Raw genomic sequence first — 24,298 nt, 5'->3', positions numbered from 1 at the left:
ATGTACTCTCATTCTCATACTCTATCTTCTACTATTATGTTCCAATAGCACACATTGTTATTCTTACCAATCATCTATATCTTCTATCTTACTTAGCCTCTTCCCATGCTCATCTTTTAAACTTTGTATCTTTATTTCATACTTCTTATCTCGATACCTCATGGATCTCTTGACGCTTTCTCCTTGCCCATGAATCCCTCATGGATTATGTACTCTTAAACCTCCACAGATCATTTCTAAGTTCTTAAAGAACTTCATTACTTTATTCCACTCATGGAATCATTTCTTTCTCGTTTCCAATCATACCTAATCTTTAATTCTTGCATGAATCATCTATATACATCCCCAAAGGGGTCATCTATCTATGTTCTTTAAGGAACCATCATCTTATTCCCGAAGGAATCATTCTCTAGTCCCCGGAAGAACCTCTATCACATTCTCGAAGGAATCATCATCTTTTCCTCGAAGGAACCTCTATCTCATTCTTGAAAGAATCTTCATATCGTTCCCAAAAGAATCATTCTCTTGTTCCCAAAGGAACCTCTATCACATTCTCAAAGTCCATAGCTACCAATGTTCATCTATAGGGCACTAAATCCATAGTTGCCAACGTTTATTTGTAAGGCACTAAATCCATAGTTGCCAACGTTCGTTTGTAAGGCGCTAAGTCCATAGCTGTCAATGTTCATTTGTGAGGCACTAAGTCCATAGCTGTCAGGGTTTTTAGAGTACATCTGGTGAGCATATCGTTCACAACAGCTACAGGTTGCGAGCCTGCTAGCATTCCACCGGACTGTCTAGAATAGTCTGTGGTTGTCATCTATACTTGTAACATCCCAATTTTCAAGACCAAAAATTTCATTTTTATATAACGATTTAGAAAAACATTTATAGGAAACATCTTCGATTCATATCATTTCATAAAACCATAGCCACGTGTCTCAAACCATATCATAAAATAGTAGTAATGTCAGAGTACAATCCCAAGAATCTCATAATGCGAAAATCCTGAGTGTGTGTGAGGCGCAGCTACCGTGCCGGCTCCTTCCCCTTCGATGAAGAGGTACCTAAAAACAAAACCGAAAACTGTAAGTACAAAGCTTAGTGAGTTCCCCCATTATACCTCATACCATATAACAAACATACTGTCGGGCAATTATGGGGTGCCCGACCTACTTTTCCAGGCCATTCTGGGGTGCCCGACCTACCCTGCCAGGCCATTCTGGGGTTCATGACCTACCCTCCGGTGTATCTGGACCAGCTACGAGGACTATTTCACCCTCTACTACTGCCATATAATAACATAGCATAAACCTACTGCCAAGCAATTCTGGGGTGCCTGACCTACCCATCGGTTCCCACGACCGTGACACGGGGACTATTCCCCCTACTACTACTATCACATATCATCATATCAAGCTAGCACATAAAACATATCAGGTAGCAGCAAACCTAGATAATTATCACAAAGACAATCATCTAACAACAACTCCTACTAGTGGGCCGACATTGTGGCCGTAGACCCACTTCTACTGGACGGTAACTCACCTCAATGTCGTGCAGTAACTAAACTGTCATCGGCGCTGGAATCGACTCGTCTCAAACTCCTACACATAACAACCTTCCTTAATTACCATTTCATACGCATAACCCTTTCAAGGGTCAACTCAGATCAAAGTCAAAGTCAAGGTCAATGCCCTGGTCAAAGTCAACATCCTGGTTGACTCAACTCACCGAGTTGATCCATCAACTCGTCGAGTTCCATAATTTAGAGAAACTCGCATTCGCGATTGGACTCGTCGAGTTACCCTCTAACTCGCCGAGTTTCTCCTTATGACAGAATTGGGACTTTCCACTTGAACTCGTCGGGTCCTTCCTTGGACTTGTCGAGTTCTCCTTCATACAGATCGGAACATTTGCTCATTGACTCGTCGAGTTTATCCTTGAACTCGTCGAGTCCTGCTTCATAACAGTTGGGGCATTGTCTTGAACTCACCGAGTTCATCCTGGAACTCGTCGAGTTCTTGATCTTTAAGTCCATATTCACGTCCATCTTGTTGAGTCCTTTTCTAGACTCACCCAGATTGTTCAGAAACAGAAAAGGTTGGGGAACCATGACCCGACTCGTCGAGTCCTATGAATGACTCGCCAAGTCCCCCAATGTCCAAGTCCATACAGTCGATTTCAGTCGGGCTTATTGCATCCAAAGCATAGATCTGGCCTCCTAGGTTCGATATAACACGTAAAGTTACAAACTTTACGTGCATGCATGGGTGTTATGAAGCTAAAACACCAAAACTAGGCCATAAAGGAGTTTTAATGCATGGGATAGGGCCATAGCTTAATAAAGGTGGCAAATTTAAGCTTTCTAAGCTCAAAAGTTCCCGGATTTGAAGTCATTACTCTATTATGCACTCAAATCTCGAGAGTGACTTAGAAATGGCCCAAAAATGACAAGATGCAAACCCTAAAGAAGACTTAAGTGATGGAAAGCCAAGGTTGAAGCTTTTTACCTCAAACAAATTGGAAATGCAACCAAAACTCTGGATCTACTGCCTTCTTCTTGGACCTCCAATCCATTCCTTCCTTCTCCAAGCTTCAAATAACTAAAATGGCACAAAATAGATCAAGAACACTCACAAACTGATTAGGGTTTCGAGAATAGGGTCTGAGGGTGATGGAGGCTGGAGTGGAGGCCATATAAGGTGTTTAAATAGGGTGAAAACCCTAAAATTTAGGGTTTCATTCAGAAAGATCTACTCATCGAGTCGGGGCTTCCGACTCGTCGAGTAGACTCTTCCACCCGTGTCCAAGATTAGCCCCTACTCGATGAGTTTGGGTCCACCAACTCGTCGAGTCCTAGTATAAAAATGTAAAACTCATATTTAAAATTACGTACCGGGAACCGGGCATTACAAATCTCCCCCATTTATTTTAGACTTCGTCCTCGAAGTCTGCTGCTGTATCTGGAAAAAGCTCGGGGTAGTGCTCCCTCATCTCGTCCTCCGGCTCCTAAGTCCATTCTGAGCCCTTGAGATGCTGTCATTGCACCTTCACCAGCTCGACCCTTTTGTACCTCAGATCCTTCAACTTCCTGTCGAGGATAGCTACTGGTCGCTCGATGTAGTTCAGGCTGTCATCCACCTGAATATCCTCTAGAGGCACCACTGCAGAGTCGTCTACCAGGCACATCCGCAGCTGGGAGACGTCAAAGGTACTGTGAATTAGGCTAAGCTCGGCTGGCAGATCCAGCCTATACGCCACATTGCCCACCCGGGCTGCAACCCTGAAAGGTCCAATGTACCTGGGGCCCAAGTTTCCCCGCTTCCTGAACCGGATAACACCTTTCCGTGGTGACACCTTCAGGAGAACCATATCCCCGACCTGGAACTCCAGGTCCGAACAACGCTTGTCAGCATAACTTTTATGCCGACTCTGAGCAGTCTGAATCCTGCTCTGAACCTGTTGGATCCTCTCCGTCGTCTTGAGTAGCACTTCGGTACTCCTTATGACCCTCTGTCCAACCTCTCCCCGACATATTGAGGTCCTACACTTCCTCCCATATAGCATCTCGAAGGGAGGATGGTCGATACTCGCGTGGTAGCTATTATTGTAGGAAAACTTTGCCAAGGGAAGGTAGGTATCCGTCTGCGGGTGAAAAGTGGTGCTGAAGTGCAGACGAGTACCCAACTCGTCATGGAATTTCTTCCAAAATCTGGAAGTGAATCGCACGTCTCGATTAGAAATCACGGAAACTCTCACTCCGTGGCGAGCTACTACCTCTTGGATGTAGATATCGGCTAGCTTCTCGGCCGAGATGCTCTCCTGGATCGGTATGAAATTAGCACTCTTGGTCAACCGATCCACGATGACCCAAATCGAATCCACCCCTCGTGCGTTCCTGGGAAGCTTTGTGATGAAATCCATAGTAATATCTTCCTATTTCCACATAAGGATATCCAACGACTGCGTCTTTTCATGAGGCCTCTGGTGCTCGGCCATGACCTTCCTGCAGGTCAGGCATTTCTTGAAGATCCCGCTTCATGCAGGGCCACCAGTAATCAAGACGAAGATCTCTGTACATCTTCGTTGCCCCAGGATGAATCAAGAATCTGGATTTGTGTGCCTCCTCCATCAAAACCTGGCGCACCCCTCCATGATAAGGAACCCACACTCTACGGCGTAGCGTCGACAACCCATGGCTATCATAGTCAAAGGAGGAAACCTGACCCACAATACGCTCACTCTTCCGATGTTCCTCCTTCATAACCTCCTGATGGGCCTCTTGGATCTGCTCCAAAAGCGGAGTCACTACTGTCATCCGGAAGAAAGTATCTCTGATCGGGGCTACCTTACGGCTAAGAGCATCGACCACAACATTGTCCTTCCCCGGGTGGTAGAGGATCTCACAGTCGTAATCCTTCACCACATCTTGCCACCGATGCTGCCTCATGTTCAGATTCGGCTGATCCATGAGGTACCTCAGACTCTTGTGATCCTTGTAAATGGTACAATGGATCCCATAGAGGTAATGTCGCCAAATCTTGAGGGCGAAGACAACCACCCCAAACTCCAAATCATGTGTCGGGTAGTTCGCCTAGTGAGGCTTCAGCTGCCTCGAGGCGTAGGCGATGACGTGCCCTTTCTGCATCAGTACTGCGCCCAAACCTGATATGGACGCATTGCAGTACACTACAAAATCCTCCACGTCCTCTGGCAGGGCTAGGATCGGCGCCTCGCACAACCTCTTCCTCAATGTCTCAAATGCTGCCTGCTGCTCAGGCCCCCAGCGAAAGACCACGACCTTCTTCATCAATCGGGTTAATGGTACGGCTATCTTGGACAAACCCTGAATGAATCTCCGGTAATAGCCTGCCAATCCAAGGAAACTCCGAATCTCAGATGGAGACTTCGAAACCTCCCACCTCATTACGGCCTCTACTTTGGCCGGGTCAACCAAAATACCATTCTGGTTGACAAGGTTCCCAAGAAACTGAACCTCGCACAACCAGAACTCACACTTGGAGAACTTGGCGTACAAGCTCTCTCTCCTCAAGGTATCCAGCACCTCTCGCAAGTGCTCCTTGTGTTGCTCCCGCGTTTTGGAATAAACCAAGATGTCATCAATGAAAACTATCACAAACCGATCCAGAATCAGTCTGCATATGCGGTTCATGAGATCCATGAACGCGGCAGGAGCATTGGAGAGCCTGAAGGGCATCACCACGAACTCGTAGTGGCCATAGCGAGTCCGGAACGCAGTCTTCTGTACATTCTCATCTCTGACCCTCATCTGATGGTAGCCTGAACGTAAATCTATCTTGGAAAACCACGATGCCCCCTGTAGCTAGTCGAAGAGATCATCAATCCTCGGGAGTGGTTAACGGTTCTTCACCGTTACCTTGTTCCGCTCCCGATAATCTATACTCATCCGATGCGACCCATCCTTCTTCTTCACAAACAAGATCGGGGCTCCCCAAGGCGAACTGCTCGGCCAGATAAATCCTTTGTCTAACAGCTCCTGTAGCTGTGTAGACAACTCCTACATCTCGGGAGGAGCCAACCGATATGGTGCCTTGGCTATCGGAGCCGCACCGGGGACTAGGTCGATCCGGAACTCCACCTGCCTCTCCGGAGGTATCCCAGGCAGATCCTCTGGAAATACGTTCGGGTACTCCCGCACAACCGACACATCACTCACGGTCGCCTTACCCGCTTCCCGGGTATCCATAACGTAGACGATGTACCCTGCGCAACCCTGCTGAAGGTAGGGCCTAGCCCTTGCTGCTGAGCACAAAGCTGGTCCCTGTTGTGGCCTCTCGCCCTGAATCACCAGCTCTCCCCCACCTTGGGTCCTGATACGCACCAGTTGCTGTGCACAGTCGATCACCGCCTCAACAGCCCCAAAATCTACTTCAAAATAATGAGTGGGTCAGGTTTGGGAAAACTTGGTGAGATATGTAGATGTAAATAATTCTAAGTCTTAGTCTATTATCCTAAGGGTTTAGATTCCTCAACAGCCACAAAATCTACTTCAAAATCTAAATAAGGAATAACTAGGTAAGATCATATCGGAGGTAGGGTCCATTTGGTATACAGAGTATACTATTTGGAAATTCCACTTTAAACACCTCACTAGATCCAGCCTAGACATTACTCCCATAAGTAGATCAAACAGTATCACGACTTGGAATCATTGATAAATCTTATTGATAAGCTCCTAGTAACGACTTATAACTATGATTATAAATTACACGGAACCATACTCAGCGTAGCTTACTTACAGAGTACTATAGATGAGAACCGGGGTCTAAGCAGATAGAATATTGACTCGGGATCTCCTACTCGAAGGATACTACTCAGAGGAGTACTCAGGTGCATCGCAGGGCTTTGCCGCATAATAAAATCGAAGGAATAATGGGCTAAATAACGAAAGTTTTAGAGAGAAATCGATAGAATGTTGTGAGGAGGAATGAAGGAATAAACCGCTATTTATAGGTTGGTTTCTTGGCGAAAAGTGGGTGGGTTTGCTTGGTCTTGTCTGGCACGCAGCGCTCCTGTCGCGCACACGTACCATTTTTCAGATTTTCAAAATTTCGTATCTCCTTCATACGAACTCCGTTTTTGACGTTCTTTATATCTACGCGTAGCTCTCAACGGGGTCTACAACTTTTGTTTAGACTCTGTTGGATAATTTTGACATTATAGCTTCCGTACAGGCTTAGACTGTTAAAGCTCGTATAAAAAGCATAACTCTCTTATCCGGTGTTCGTTCTCGACAGACTTTATATTGTTGAACTCCTATTAACGATATCTTCAACTCTCATTTAGATTATTTGGGCTAAAAGTCAACCAATCTAAAATTCAATTTTTGAGCATAATAATATTATGTTGAATCTTAGAAAAATCATAACTTCCTCTCACGAAGTCAGATTTAGACGTTCTCTATATGCACGCTCTCGGTTTAACGACTACTACGACTCTCATTTAGATCATTAAGGCTAAAAAATAATTTAACAAAAATTAACTTTTTATGAGATGCAGAGTCGTGCTGGTTAAATCGCGAAACATCGAAGAAGAATAAATTCTTCATATGAAGTTGGATTTAAACGCTCCTTATATCTCCAAAATCCTTATAATGTATACTACAACTAAGTTAAGATTATTTGTCCTAAGTAATCTTTTATCTTCGACGGGTATTTTAATCTTATTTATTTTATTATTAAATACACCTAATATCCTATAAAACATGTAAGCATATAAATATAAGAATAATCATTTCTTATTCATTCATATAAAGATTAAAACAGTTGACCAAAGTGATTACAGGCTATGACTTAAACTAGCAAGAAACGTGGGTGTTACACTAGCTGTCTTTGTGACTCTTGCATGTATTTGTATGTATGTTTAGGCAGGGCCCAGTATATGTGTTGGACGGGGCCCATTACATGTTATTAACAGATCTGTATCGGGCGTGGCCCGATGTATGTATGGTATGTGGTATGTTCGGGAACTCACTAAGATTTGTGCTTATAGTTTATGTTTATGGTTTCGGGTACCTCTGGTTCGAAGGGGAAGGGTCTGACCTGATCGCACAACATTCACCAGTGTTCTGTATTCTATGATTTTGATTTGTACTCTGATAACTATTTTCTACATTGTCACACTTGATTTGTTTTTGAAATGAATGATTGGTGGTTTTGGTTGACGAAAAAATATAATTTTTTACTTAGTATTTTTGGAACGTTACAAGTTGGTATCAAAGTCTTGGTTTGAGGGATTCGGACACATTCTCGGGTGTGTCTGAACTTAAACTGGGGAATTTGTAAAAAGAACAAGATTTTCCATAAAGGTTTTTATAAAAGAAGGGGTGTGATGCGTCCAATCAACAGAGCTCAAGTAAGCATTTCCCAAAATACCCATACATCTTATTTGTTTCAGTATGTGTATACGTGTATAGCATGCTAGATTAGGGCTAAGAATCTGCTTAGAATTGTATGATGGTATGATAGGAGAGATACCTTTGTATGCCTACTGTATGAGCCTCTAGAACTGCATGCTAGAATGGATTACAGATGATATGATAGAATGGCCTGATTAGGCAGTGTACTGGTTAGGACTTGATGCATGAATGTTGCTTGCTTTGTTCTTTTAAGAACCACCGCTAATACCAGATAGCTATCAAGTGAATATGTTAGGTTACATGTTACAAAAAATAGATAATTTTAGAAGGTTAGGTTTAACACTATTGCCCAGCTCTCGTTTGAGTCCAACAGTTGTAGTGTGAGACCTTGCAGTCAAAAAATTATCTAGTGTCGGTTGCATGTAATTATATTTGTAAGGTAGTTAGCGGGTGTTAGTGGGGGTTTCTTCTGTAGCTGATGGCAGAGATTGGTGTGAAGAGAATCCTAAGAGGACCTTGGAAGTATGTTAGTTTGGCAGATGCGTTGTTTAGCAGAAAGGGAAAATGTTTGGTAGTAAGGAGGTCACTTGAGGGAATCGGGACGACTCTTGAGGAAAGTACGGATAGTGTGGAAGGTAGTATTAAGCCCGTACTACTAGAAGCACATGATTTGTACTCAAGTCAAGGGGAGTCACGAGGATACTAAGAAACCCGCAGGGTGTGAGGTTCTCCGAGTGTTTTTTGATTGTTTGTATTGTTTATTTTCAGTATGGTGGTCATGCGAGGAGGTTCTGGTTCTGGTGATGGATTGGGTTTGGGCTCTGGGGCGGACTTGGATGATGAGTGGATGCGAGAGTTCATCTCATCTGAGATTACCCATGGTATTCTAGAGCAGACTCTTATGATCTTTGGTACGATCAAGGATGGCATTATGGAGATTTTGGATGAGCGTCTGGGCGCATTCTGTACTGAGATAGTGCTTATGGTGGGAGCGTGCACTCTTACCTTTCAATATTTTCGTGTATGTGGCACTCCTGATTTATTTAGGAAGATGGAATCCATTGTTAGCAGGAGATGGTTGGCGTACATCGCGAACGCTTTCTGGACTAGCTTATGTATTGATGAGGCGAAGGTCCGACTTGAATCCCGTCTTCTGAAAGACAGAGCCCGTGATTTATGGGAATAGGTATTCCATGCCTTGGGAGTCGAGGTTGTTGAGGCGATGACTTGTGATGACTTTGTTACAAGGTTCACGATTGAGTTTGCACCAGTGATCGAGGTTTAGTAGCTAGCGAGGGAGTTCTAGGACCTTCGCGAGACTACTAAGGCTGTGGCAGAGATCACCACCATGTTTCGTGAGAGGAATTTACTGGTTCCGCAGTATGTGGCGGGCAAGAAGATGAAGAAGGCTAGGTGCCATGATATGCTAAAGGATGAGATACTAGAGTTTGTGAGCATGTCCAGCTGTAGGAATTTGGAGGACATGATAGCAAGGGCCCGTGAGCGGCAGATTGATCCGGAGACTATAAGTAAGAGGAAGTCTGTCCAGGCTTAGGTATCAGAGGGCTCAACAAAGAAGCCCAAGGTTTTTGATTCTCGATCTAGGGGCCAGTAGGGACGGAGCCGCTATGGCAAGTACGCAAGGCATATGATGGGGTTTGTAGGGTGGGTGGTTCTACATGCTTCAAGTGCGGCAAGACAGATCACTACAACAGGGATTGCACTGCCACCACCACCACCTAGGTATCTGATTCGATTTGATTCATTTCAACCATAGGGGCCACAAAAGGGCCAATTGTCCGATATTAGCATGAGAAGCGGTTGTAGCAACCACTCCAACTACATTGATGATCATCGGCGACCGCCAGGGAAAGGCGGATGCGCTAGTCGTGAGGGTTCAAGCTTTCCAGCTGACAGTCGACGAGGCTTGTGCAGCACCAGATGTGGTTACTGGTATGTATCTTCTCCTTATTTCATTTATTTCTTTGATGTTTATGCTTAATATATATATATATATATATATATATATATATATATATATATATATATATATATATATATATATATATATATATTGGGACATTCCTAGTGAACAGTGTTCCATCTTTAGTTCTTTTTTATTCGGGTGCCACCCGATCGTTCGTATCTATTACGCACAACAAGAGATTTGGTGACGCTCCAGGGGAGCTTGAGTATCCATTAGAGGTGGAGAGCACCGACGATCGTCCAGTTCGAGTTATTTAGCGAGCGATATTCGATTGATTTGGTTCCTATCCCTTTGCATGAGAGAAGGGTTATTGTGAGGATGGATTGGTTAGGCCCTAATGGGGAAATGATTGATTACGAGCACCAGTTACTTCGGGTTTGAACCCCAAGTATGGGAGAACCAGTTATACGTGGTGAGGGTGCTCAACGGGGACCATCTCTCTGCTCAGCTGCGAGAGCTAGGAGGTACCTTCAGAAGGTTTGTTCTTGCTTTGTGGCTTATGTATTGGATACCAGAGAGGAGAGGAAGAGGATGATTGATGATGCGCCGATCGTTCGAGAGTATTCTGATGTGTTCCCGGAGGACTTTCCTAGAGTTCCTCCAAATAGGCAGGTTGAGTTTCGCATTGATCTAGTACCAGGTACGGCTCCGATAGCCAAAGCACCTTATCGGTTAGCACCAGCAGAGATGAAATAGTTATCCACACAGCTGCTGGAGCTGTTAGACAAAGGGTTTATCAGGCCAAGTAGTTCAACCTGGGGAGCACCAATACTATTTGTGAAAAAGAAAGATGGTTCCTACAGGATGACATCAACTACCAGGAGTTGAACAAGTTAACAGTAAAGAACTGTTATCCGCTTCCGAGTATTGATGATTTGTTCGACCAGTTACAGGGTGTTTCTTGGTTCTCCAAGATTGATCTGCGCTCAGGCTACCATCAGATGAGGGTTCGAGATGAGGATATTCATAAGACGACCTTCAGAACTCGTTCTAGTCATTACGAGTTCGTGGTGATGCCTTTTGGGCTGATCAATGCACCAGCAACATTCATGGACCTCATGAACAGGGTTTGTAGACCGATACTAGATCGTTTAGTGATCGTTTTCATTGGTGATATCTTGTTCTATTCTAAGACCAAGGATCAGCATGAGGATGACTTCATAGAGGTTTTGGAGACTTTGAGGAGGGAGAGTATTTATGCCAAATTCTCCAAGTATGAGTTCTGGTTACGCGAGGTGCAGTTCTTGGGACACCTCATTAATTAGAAGGGCATATTGGTCGATCCGGCCAAGACCAAGGTTGTGATGCAGTGGGAGGTTCTGAGGTCTCCACCTGAGGTTCGGGGTTTCCTTGGTTTAGCAGGGTACTATCGGAGGTTCATTGAAAACTTCTCCAGGATTGAAGTTCCATTGACCAGGTTGACGAAGAAGTCGATAACTTTCCGTTGGGGGCCTGAGCAGCAGGAGGCGTTTGAGACTTTGAGGTAGAAGTTATGCGAGGCTCCGATTTTGACTTTTCAGAGGGTGTGAATGATTTCGTAGTATATTACGATGCGTCGATTTCGGGATTGGGTGCAATGTTGATGCAGAGGGGTCATCTGATTGCTTATGCTTTGAGGTAGTTGAAACTTCATGAGGCGAAATATCTCACTCGCGATTTGGAGCTGGGGGCTGTGGTTTTTTCCCTCAATATTTGGCATCATTACTTGTATGGGGTTCGTTGTATCATTTACACAGACCACAAGAGTTTGAAGTACTTGATGGATCAACCAAACCTGAATATGAGGTAGTGCAGATGGCTCGACATGGTGAAGGATTACGATTGTGAAATCCTTTATCACCCTGGAAAGGCCAATGTGGTGGCCGATGCTCTTAGCCGCAAGACGGCTGGTACCAATATCAAGGATTTGTGTTTGAGGATGACAATGATTACTCCACTCTTGGAGCAGATTCACGAGGCTCAGATCAAGGCTCTGAAAGAGGAGCACCGGAAGAGCGAGCGCATAGTGGGTCAGGTGTCCTCTTTTTATTATGATAAACATGGATTGTTGACCCTATATCGGAGAGTTTGGGTCCCGTATTTGTGAGGCACTCGTCATATTCTGATGGAGGAGGCGCATAAGTCGAAGTTTTCTATTCATTCGGGTGCGACTAAGATGTACAGAGACCTCCGACTTGATTATTGGTTACCTTGAATGAAGCAGGATGTTGCCTGGTATGTGGAGAAGTGCTTGACTTTCAAGAAAGTCAAGACCAAACATCAGCGACCTCACTTCAATATGGAGTCGTTGGGTGTTCCCGCCTGGAAATGGGAAGAGATCACGGTGGATTTCATCACGAAGCTACTGTGGACAGCGCGAGAGGTGGATTCGATTTGGGTCATTTTGGATCGGTTGAGCAAGAATGTGCATTTATTCCTATTTAGGAGAGCATATCTGCAGAGAAATTGGCAGATGTTTATATCAAGGAGGTTGTGGCACACTGGCACGACATGGAGTTCTGGTATGAGTGGTTTCAGATCGGGATGTACGCTTTACTTCCAGATTCTGGAAGAGATTCCACGAGTAGTTGGGTACTCGACTGCACTTCATCATGACTTTTTAACCGTAGATTGATGGACAGAGTGATTGGACTATCCAGACCTTGGAGGATATGATTTGGGCATGCGTGTTGGATTTTAGCGGTAGCTGGGATACATATCTCCCATTAGCTGAGTTTTCTTACAACAACAGCTACCATGTCATTATTGAACGACCCTCTTTTGAGATGCTCTACGGGAGGAAGTGTCGGACCCCGATTTGTTAGGGCGAGGTCGGTCAATGAGTCATGGGTAGCACGGAGGTGGTGCTCCGGACTACCGAGTTGATTCAGTAGGTTGCAGATCGCAAAGATCCGGAAGAAGAGTTATGCTGATAGGCGCTGATCGGATTTGGAGTTTCAAGTCGGAGATATGGTACTCCTGAAGGTGTCACCTTGGAAAGTTGTCATCCGGTTCAGGAAGCAGGGAAAGTTGGGCCCCAGATATATTGGTCCTTTCAGGGTTATTGTCCAGGTTTGCATAACGTTTGGAGCTACCCGAGAAGCTCATTCAGATTCACAGCACTTTTCACGTCTCTTAGTTGCGGAAGTGTTTGATTGACGATTCTGTAGTGGTACCATTGGAGGATATTCAGGTGGATGATCACCTAAACTATGTAGAGAGACCAGTTGCGATCCTCGATAGGAAGACCAAGACCCTGAGAAGCAAGGTGGTGAATTTGGTGAAGGTGCAATGGTAGCACCGGAAAGGCTCAGAGTGAATGTGGGAGCCTGAGGAGGAGATGGCGGAGCATTACTCAGAGTTATTTGCAGAGGCGGACTCTGAGGACGAAGTCTGAATCAAGTGTGGGAGAGTTGTAACATCTGTTTTCCATGTATTTTTGCATTCTTGACTCAAAGTATTAAAATCTTGAAATTTTGGTCCTTACGTTGGGTGTACATGAATTGTAAACTGGACGTAAGTCATTAAAGTGGAACATGAACTTCATGCAGTACGATGGGCGTACATGGTGTGTACGCAAGGGCGTACCCATGCTGATTCCAAAACCGTAAATTTTAGGGTTGAGACCCTATTTAAGCACCTTAATTCCATTTATGCCTCTTCATGTTCAACCTCCACTCTCCCCAAAATAGTTATTTCGAAACCCTAGCTTCTTTGTGAAGATCTTGAGCATTTTGAGTGAGTTTTTGTGTGTTTTGTGAAGAAGGAATCCAATAAAGAAGCATTAGTGAGCTTGGAGCTTGAAGATCCAAAACATCCATCTCATTTGCAAGCCTCAGAAGGTATAAAGCTTGAACCTTTATGATTCCTTGGTCTAGATCTAGGTTAGCTTAAAGTTATTCATGCTTTTGGTCCCATGGTTTTAGTTCTTGTGAGTAAAAGCAACTCCAAAGATTGTGATTGTCTTATCTTGTCATTTCTGAGGATTTTAAGTCATAAAAATGGGATCTTGATGGTTACTTTTCACCCATGCAAGGGTTTTGAGTCATTAAAAGATGTTAAGGATCTAGGGTTTGGTTTTGGACTCCATTAAGCCATGCAAAGTCATAAAGTCAGGAACTTTATGACTTTAGACATCTAGAAGAGTCAGATATAACTGTTGTGCGTTTGGTCTCAAGCTATTAAGAGCTTAATAAAGAGGTTGGCAAGTTGCTTGATTATGTTGGGCGTAACCCATGAGTACGCAGCGCGTAACGAGGCTTTGTCCCATTTCCTGTGGGAGCTTAGTATGTATGGTGTAGTGAAGGAGTACGTATGGCGTACTCCCAGAAGTGGAAATTAGCCATTTTTGGACTTTAGGCCAATTTGGGTGGGTCTAGCCTTGGAAGTTTTAAATGGTCTTTTACCCTTGTGAGAGAGAATATGAAACAAACCTTTGATTATGGGTTATTACCCTCTTATTAAATAGGGTTGGTTTTGATATGTTCAGTGTGAGGAGCCTTTGTAGTAGCAACGTGTGTGTGATTCGGTTATCTTCAGATTGAGGTGAGTCACTTCACAATATTTGCGGGTCGAAGACACCAGTGACGGCCCATTGGATTATGTTTATAGTATGATAACTATCTTTGTGACTCTTACATGTATTCGTATGTATGTTTGGGCGGGCTCATTACATGTTATTAACAGATATGTATCGGACGGGGCCCGATGTATGTATGGTATGTGGTATTTTGCGGAACCCACTAAGTTTTGTGCTTAAAGTTTATGTTTATGGATTCAGGTACCTCTGGTTCGAAAGGAAAGGGTCCGACATGATCGCACAACATCCACCAGTGTTCCTCATTCTATGACTTTGATTTGTACTCTGATAACTATTATCTACATTGTCACACTTGATTGGTTTTTGAAATGAATGATCGATGGTTTTGGTTGACTTAAAATAAATAAAAAAAATTGACTTAGTATTTTTGGGACGTTACATCCTGTATTCAAAACTATCTAATTTTCATGCTCATCTCAAAATGTCACCATTTTAAGGAAATATCGTTTTATAAATCCTTAATGTTTACTTATTTCTGTTTATTTTTTCTTCTAATCAACCGTGTAGTACACGGGTTTAAATCTAGTGTGTGTATATATATATATATATATATATATATATATATATATATATATATATATATATATATATATAATGGGTAGATTTAAAACTTTCATAATTAAACAAATATCCAAAATCCACAAATTAAAAAATATGTGTGCGAAAACTCTTAAATTTTTAAAATTAATGCTATTATTATTTGAAATAAATAATGATTTGGATCTGATGATTTATTTTTTGTATTAATCAATTATTGGGTTTATTTTATTTTTTATTCTGTATATTTATTTTAATACTATTCATTTTTCTACTCTGGTTATATGTAAATTTTATTTTCTTAATTAATTTTTTAATTACATTATATTATTTAATGTTTAATAATAATTTAGCTATCAAATATTAGAGTCATAAAGACGAATAAATAGTTAGCTTAAAATATAGTGTGTGTTTTGGGAAACAACAAATTATATAAATTGATTTTATAGAACATTTTAGATAAATAATAATAAATAAATCAAAAAAAATTAAAAGGCTTTTAAAGGAAACTAACTACTGAGAATGTCTTTAATAATTGATTAAAGTTAATGGAAAGTTGATGTACCAAAAATAAAAAAGTCATAATATAAATCGACCGTTGTTGATGCTCATTTTTTTAAAGAGACTAAAACTCTACTTCAAGTGGAAACGTGTGTAAGCACTGTTAACTTTACGACATTTAGCTTATCAATATATTGGCATTAGGGGCCAAATACTTATGTTTTAGATGAAAACAAATGTTTTTTTTGAACACATACCATTCCAAATTTGATACATATAAGATTGAAACTTGGGAAAATTATTTTCGTTAGTAGTTAATTCCCAAATGATCATCACTAAGACACACCTAAGACACACCGAAGATGATTTGAAATCAAACAAAGTGCTTATAGTAACAATAAGGTATGCAATTGAATTAGAATCCGAATGTTTTGGTTGATTGTGTATGGTCATTCTCCTTGATTAATATTTCATCCCTATACTGTGTGAGTATTACGAAATTCAATCTAAGATATTCAACCAAAACATTTTCAATCATGACAGAAGTCAAAATTCAAGATATTTAGACTCTGAGATTTGTTTAATTTTTCATGAGTGTAAAACTGAAGTGTGACTTCTATTTATACTCAAAAGAGGCCATATTGACAAAAATTAGTTTTCAGAAGTTATTAACGACTATATGAAAGTTATAATCTTTTAGGAAACAATTTTGAAAAGTCATAGAAGTCACTTGGAAGCGGCCCCAACAACATCCTCGATAGTAGCCTTGGCAACAACCTTGGAAACAACTTCGATTGTGGACTATTGTATCATCCTCGGCTACGAACTGCTATAGCAGCCTTCTGGTTGCGTACTCAATCTTTTGGTAGTAGCAAATAAGATTGCGGAAGCAACCTATTTGCCTTAATAAAATTTTACTTTCTCTACCAAACTACCCGTAAAAGGCATGGCTTTTTAAGACCCCGTCTTTTGTCGTGTCTGAAGTCAAACTCGTCTTATATATAATGTGTAGTTCGTACTTCCTAAGTCCTAACTTGTATTAGATCATAGTTTTAATCCTCATTGACACTCGTGTTTATTAATGTTAAATATTTTTTTTACTATAAACATAAAGTATAGATAACAAAAAGAAATTCAAATATAAAAAGACTTATAAAGTGATATTAATAACTCTTAGGGGCTGTTTGAATAGGGAAAAAAATAGGTTGCTTATTGCTTATTGCTTAATCCCACCGCAATAAGCAAATTTAAGTGTTTGGATAAGAGTCTTTAAAAATCAGCTTATTACTGTAGGAATAAGCCAAATAAGCTGATTTTAATAAGCAGGGGGGGATGTTTATTGCTTATTAGTTATTGTTTATTGGTCATTTTACTCATATAAGCTGTTTTGTTTGCCAAACACTTAAAATGCTTATTGTTTATTGCTTATTCCCACCGCAATAAGCTAATCCAAACACATTTTAAACAAGTGATTATTTCCACCTCAATAAGCAAATAAGCAATAAGCTAAAAAATATTTATCCAAACACCCCCTTAACTATCTTTGATTCATTAAAATTGATTCTATTAAACTATACATTTGAAAGAACTGAATATTCTAAATTTGCCGTGCTATCTCCGTTTATGTGAATGAAACTTTGGGGTCAAAATGTTCCTCCAAGTTGTCGGGTTATTTTCATAATATTCTTCCCCCCACCGCAAACTTTAGAGCCATTCACGCATTTCCCTCTGTGCTTTAACATCTCTTTTATTTAATCACACTTGCAACCCTTTAAAAATAAGATATTTATTAGATTGTTCACTATTTTTTAAAATATTTTTATTAATATAAAACTATGACAATTTATTGATGGGAGAAAGATAATGAATAATAAAAAAACCGTCTTCGTGTTCTGCTTGCAAACCAGTCAAAGTTTAACACATTAATGTATAGAAGATTTGTGGGACATTCTCGTGAATGAGTCACTTCCGTCATCTTGAAGAAGAGAAATTTGAATGACTTATTTGGAGTGGGCTTTTTGCATATATATAAAACTCGTGAATTAGGAGAATCCTAGTTGTCAATGTTACAATACCATAATAGTATATGAATATAAACGGTGTTGGTACACGATTCATAAATGGTATTTGGTATTGGAATTAACGGCTCCAGATTAATGATGGAGCCAAATATGTCGATTGAACATGTTGGTCCCTATATAAAAAGGTAGAGGCTTTATCTGGACCGAAGGGCAAAAATTAGTAAATTGGGTTGCTTCTTGGTGTCGAAGGAAGTCATAGATTTGTTTCCGAGTCTCTCATCGGTTGCGAAAATGATTAAATCATAGTTCAATCATTACCTCTCAAAGAGGCCTTGAAATGGATATTGCCAATAAAAATTGGGAAATATCAATAAAACTATTGATGAGGGAAATTCAAAATATTCGAGTTATCAATGATCGAATTAATTTCCTTAAGCAATTAGGTGATATTGAACATTTTAAAACTTTGGATTTAATTCAAAAATCCAAGGATAATTAGGGACTCGATGGAGAAAAAAACTCAAAAAAATAAAAAAAAAAGTAAAAATAAATAAAAATAAATTATGGGATGATAAACAAACAACACCATCAAATCACTATTCGGGGTACAATGGTGGATGGTTCTTCGATTTCGGAACCATCTAAAGTTACTTGACTTTTTTAAAAGAAAGATTGTTGCCTATTATCGACATTCATGTGCAAGAAAGAAATGCTAATTTCACGTCTTTATCCCCAACTCAAACTGACATGTTGGCATATGCGTTAACTCACAATGGGATAATACAATTGTGTGGTCATGTGATAGTGATAAGGGGTCAAGACCTGATGGATATTCTAATTCTTAAAGTCTTATTGGAGTCGTTAAAAAATGACATGATCGTCTTCGTCTCTTATTTTCATGATACTAGTAATATCCCAAACAAATGTTACTCTTCTCTTATTACTTTAATACCGAATATTTCTAATCCAATTTTGGTAAATGATTGTAGGCATATTAGTCTAATTGGATTGCAATACACAGTTACCACAAATGTGTTTATAATAGGTTGGTTCGAGTTATGGGAAGAGTTGTTACTATGGAAGAGTCTGCCTTCGTTAAATGTCGTCAAATTTTTGGCATCGGGTAGATTGGTAAATGAAGTATAAGCGAAACTTATGGTTTTCAAGGTTATTTTGAGAAGTATTACATATAGTTGAGTTGAAATTACTTGGACCAGATTATGACTTATATGGGTTCCGGTCATAAATACATGTTTGGGCGAGGGTGCGTATGAGCTCGTCTCGTGCTTCTATCTCGGTTAATGGTAGCCCAACTTTTGAATTTCAACTTCATAAAGGTTTGAGAAAAAGTGATTTGTTGACTCGTTTTCTATTTATTTTGGTCATGGAAGGCTTGCACGTAACTATGCAGAATGTGGTTTATTGTTAAAGGTGTTGTTAGAAATTGAGGTGCTTACCTACCTCATTTATTTTATGTTCATGACATCCTTTTTTATGGGTAAGTGTTATATTGAGAATGTTAAGAATATAGCTCCCATCTTACCTTGTTTTTCCTAGAAAATCTTACCTTGTTTTTCCTAATTTCTGGTTTGAAAATGTCTTAATAAATAGAATTTGTATGGGGTGGGTGTTAATGCGATTGAAGTTGAACATCTTACATCGATTACCAGATGTATTTTGGCTTCTTTTTTGTTCACTTTGTTGGTCTTCATATTAGGGATAGCATGACTCGAGTGGAAGGGTAAAGAGTGATGATTGGCGAGTTCAAGAGTAAGCTGTCGAAATGGAAAGTGAAGATGCTATTTGTTTGTATGGTTAGATTACTCTTTTGAAATCCACATTAGGGAGCCTCGATATTTATTATATGTCCATTCTTAAACTTCCAAAAATGTTGTTTCATTTTATGGAAAGCCTTAGAGGTTTGTTCTTTTGGGGAGGAGAAAGTTACAAATGCAAGATTAACTAGGTTAAATAAACATTGTCTTGGCCTCGATAGATATATGCGGCCTTAGTGACGGTCGGCTGTAGATTATTTGTGCTTAATCATGATATGTTACAAAAATTAGAGGTGGTTTTATGTGAATGGTGTTAACTCTTTATGGTTTAAAGTTTCTAAATATTCCTGATATTTGGGGCAGGTTTGGTTTTGATGGAGACAAGCAAATCACCACCGATGTTTGGTAAAGAGAATAATTGGTTCAATTAATCAAATTTTTCTAAAAGGTATTATTCATCATTCGTGTATGAAGAGAAGGGTTTGTAAGGTTTATTTGACAAGTTTTTGAATGATATTTGGATAAGTGTAACACTCATCATCCAGATAATTTACATTTTTGACCCTTAGTATGAGAATTGTTTATAAAGTTGGTCCATTGGCACATAAATAAAAAACGCGGAGCTGTGTGCGTACCCTGGGGGTACCCAAGCGTACCTTGGTCGTACATGGTCAATGTTCAAACCCTATTTTTTAGGGTTTGATCCTTATTTAAGCATCATTAACTCCCAAGACCTTCTCCCCTCATCATCCTCCATTGCCCACTTCGTCCCTTACAACCCCTAGTCTCCATTTGTGGTGTTTTGAGCTCATTTTTGGTGTTTGGTGTCTACTTTTGAAGGAAGGAAGTCATTAGAAAGCAAGGAAGGAACTCCAAGCTTTGTAGATTTGGTCTTACACTCCTTGAGCAACCTCCAGAAGGTATAAAGCTCTGAACTTGTTGTTTATCTCATTAGATCTTGCTAGATGTGGAGTTTTGTGCTTTTAGTCCCATAATCTTGGTCTATTTGGGTAGGAGCTACTATGGACCAAATAAGTTGTCCTTCCGGACGTTTGTAGAGTGTCTTGAGTTATAAAAATGGGATCTTGACTACTCACATCCCTCCATGCATCCATTTTGGTGGCTTAGAACCTTAGGATAGGTTAGGGTTTTGGTGTTAGGGTCTTAATAGCCATGCGAGATCATAAAGTTAGAAACTTTATGATTTAGAACGTTATTTGGGTCTAGATCTGGCCTTTGGATGAAAGGACTTAATAGATTAAGCACTTAATAGAGGAGAAAAGGTGGCAGTTGAGTACGTTGAGTGTACTTGAGGGTACGTTGCGCGTACCTGGTCAAGTCCCTGTAACTTGGCCAAATGAATACACTACGCGGGGAGTAATGGCTGAGTATGTCGGGCGTACTCAGTTTGAGTTGACTCGGTTGACTTTTTGACCTTTGACCTTGACCATGATTTTGACCAAGTTTAACCTAGGGGTATTTTGGGTATTTTGAGCTGTGAATTGAGTCTAGGTCACTATTTTCTATATAGGTGACCCGTAGAGTTGACAGTTGGAGCAACGTTCTTTTCTGCTATCTTTTCTGACTATGAGGTGAGTTTTCCTCACTGTACTTGTGGGTCGAAGGCACCAATGTCGTCCTAGTAGATTATGTATTCTGGTTTGGAATATTACTATATTGTAGTGAACTGTTCAAATCTACATGATTATCTGGTTGTTGTTATGTGTTTATTTGTTTTACATGTCGACATAGTGTGGTTAGGTTGAGACTGTACTGCTTTGTGCTGCCAATAAACAAACCCATGCAATCCAACCAAAAGTTTATGGGGCGGTGGTAATCCAACCATGAGGTTGTGGACCAGAAAGGGGCAATCCAACCGTGAGGTTGTAGGCCGGGGCAATCTAACCGGAAGGTTGTGGGCCAGGGGCAATCCAACTGGGAGGTTGTAGACCCAATATGTATTATTTATATATGTTATGTTATGTGGTATTTAGGGGAAACACACTAAAATTTGGCTTACAGTTTAAGTTTTATGTTTCAGGTACTTGAGATGATCGAGGGAAAGCAAAGGCGTGATCATGCACATTCTTCTGATTTTATGATTTGGGATACTCTTATTCGTGATTATTACTTTTGGGAACTATGTTCTGTAAACAATTATGGTTTTTGGTTAGATTTTAAAAATGAAAATTTTACCTTGATTTTTAGGATGTTACAAGTTGGTATCAGAGCACTAAATTGAGAGAATTAGATGAGCATTTGTGTGATTCCAGACTCAAACTAAGGATCTATAAGAGTTTTCAAAATGGTTTTCAAAATTGTTTTCAAAAGTAACCAAGGAAGGATGAGATGTGTATGATCAACCAGAACAATAAAGTGTATCCCAAGTTACCCACACAGTTATTTGTTTATGATTTCTATGATATAACTACATGCTAGTGATAAGCTAGGGATCTTTAGGAATTGCATGATGTATGATGCCTGATAGCCTATGAGAACTTTCTGTATGATATATGAAATTGACATCATTATTGTAGTTGCTTAATGTGTGCATCATGGTTGTACATAAGTAATATTCTATAGCCTGAGAATGTTTGGTTTAGCCTTATTTCATGTTCCTTGTCTGGTTGTGGGCTTAAGGTAGAATCAAGTATTTGACTATCTATGGAATCCAACGTTATATATGATTAGCATGCACGAGTGACTACAGGGTTGGTGGAAGTTTCATGAGTGAGTATGTGAGCAGTCGGCCAGACGAGGAATGATTAGCCATTCTCGAGAGAGTTAGTATAGGATGAATGTGTAACCTAGTTTTCAGTTTGTTTTAGGGAAGTTTGTGATGATCCTTTAAGACAAATATGGGTAGGTATGGAAGGTAGTACGGGCCCATACTACTGGAAGCACAGGACCCGTACACGTAGCAAGTAAGTCACAAACCTCGAGGGTTTAGCCTCTCTGTGATGGTTGTAATAGTATAATTATGGTAATTTTGATATATTTATTAGTTCATTTTCAGTATGGTGTTCACGAGAGGATCTGGTTCTGGATCTGGAGCGGGTGACCAAGATAGGCTAGGGTTAACTGATGATCAGATACGAGAGTTGATTGCCACTGAGGTGGCTGCTACTATTCAAAGTTCTATTCTGGAGTTGTTTGGGTCTATCAAGACCGCTATGATCGAGCTATTCGATGATTGATATGATGTCCTCACCGAGACAACTACTGTTCTAGCCACCACAACCGTTGCTACTGCGGGAGGCCGATGAGGAGGTTCATTTCAGTATCAGGACTTCAGCAACACGAATCCCCTGGAGTTCAACGGGTTGAAGGACCCGATTGTGGCTATGATATGGATTTCAGACGTGGAGGCTTGTTTCTTCACCTACTCCTATCTAGAGGACTGAAAGGACATGTGTACCCTAAACCTCCTTCGGCTGGGCGCGGAGGACTAGTGGAAGTTAGTGACCGGTTCCTATACTCCTGAGCAGAGGACTGGTGTTAATTGGGAGCACTTCTCCGAGATGTTTCATATGAGGTATGGTCCCCTGGTGGAGAGGGAGAGGTTGGCTCAGGAGTACTTGGATCTGATAGAGACGATGGAGATGGTGATGGATATAACCAAGATGTTCACTGAGAGGGCTTTATTTTGTCCCGAGTTTGCTGCTTCATAGCAGGCTTAGATGACGTGGAACTTGAGTATGCTCAAGACAGATATCCAACAGTTTGTGTCTACCCAGCGTTACAGTACCCTCGCTGAGCTTCGGGATTCTGTGAGAAGACGATACGTTGAGATAGAGATCTCGACGAGGGAGCAGTGTCAGGCTCCGGTTCAGTCCCAGCCTGCAGCAAAGCGGTTCAAGCCTGCTGATTCACGATCTAGGGGACAGAGGGGCCGTACTTGTGGCAAGTGCGGTAAGGTTCATGAGGGTGCTTGTCGATCTTCTTATGGATGCCACAAATATGGAAGGGAGGGCCATATTGCTAAGGATTTTCATTAGCAGGCTCCGCCGACGAGCTCCAGGATTTGTTACCATTGTCAGTAGGTGGTCCATATGAAGGCCCATTGTCCTTTGCTTGCTATCAGGCTCGTTCAGGTACCAACTACTTCTACCATTCGGATCACGGATGGACGCCAGGGTAGGGCAGAGCCCCTGAGGGCTCGAGGTCGCGCTTTCCAGCTTACAGTAGAGGAGGCTAGGGCGGTGCCGGATGTTGTTACTGATATGTTTTCATTTATTATTCTGTTAAATTATTTTATGGTATGCTTATGTTTATGATTCTTCTAGATACATTCTTAGTGAATTCCTTGCCTGCTCTTGTTCTTTTTAACTCGGGTGCGAGTCGGTCCTTTGTGTCTTAGTCCTTCAGTAGGAGTTTTGATATGTTCCTTGGAGAGTTGGAGTGCCCGTTGCGAGTTTCCATCGCCAACGAGCACATGGTTTCTGCATCGAGCGTTTTTTGGGGTTGCACTTTAGATATTTTCTGGGTGCCTTACCCAATTGATTTGATCCCTATTCCTATGGGGGATGTGTGTATGATAACAGGGATGGACTGGTTGAGCAGGTTTGGTGCGATGATTGACAGTGAGGGTCAGCGGGTGGTAGTTCGAACCCTAAGTGGGGGAGAACTAACTATCTATGGAGAGGTTACTAGGATAGGATCAGCCTTTTGTTCTACTGCCAGGGCTCGTTAGTATCTTCAGCATGGGTGTATGGGTTATCTTGCGTATGTGGTTGATACTCGGGTAGAGAAGGGAGTTTCGATTTTGGATATGCCGGTAGTCAGAGAGTTTTCATATGTGTTCCCGGAGGAATTACTCGGTGTGTCTCCTAAGAGGCAGGTTGAGTTCAGGATTGATTTGGTCCCCAGTACGACCTCGATTTCTAAGGCATTGTACGACTTAGCACCACGGAGATGCAGGAGTTGTCCTCTCAGCTTCCGGAGTTGTTGGGCAAGCAGTTTATCAAACCGAGTAGTTTGCCTTGGGGAGTGCCA

This window comes from Lactuca virosa, chromosome 6 (assembly GCF_052849685.1).
Source record: "Lactuca virosa cultivar CGN04683 chromosome 6, Lactuca_virosa_CGN04683_v6, whole genome shotgun sequence".
Classification (NCBI taxonomy): Eukaryota; Viridiplantae; Streptophyta; class Magnoliopsida; order Asterales; family Asteraceae; genus Lactuca; species Lactuca virosa.
The sequence above is the reverse complement of the archived record's forward strand: the minus strand, read 5'-3'. Positions refer to the sequence as shown.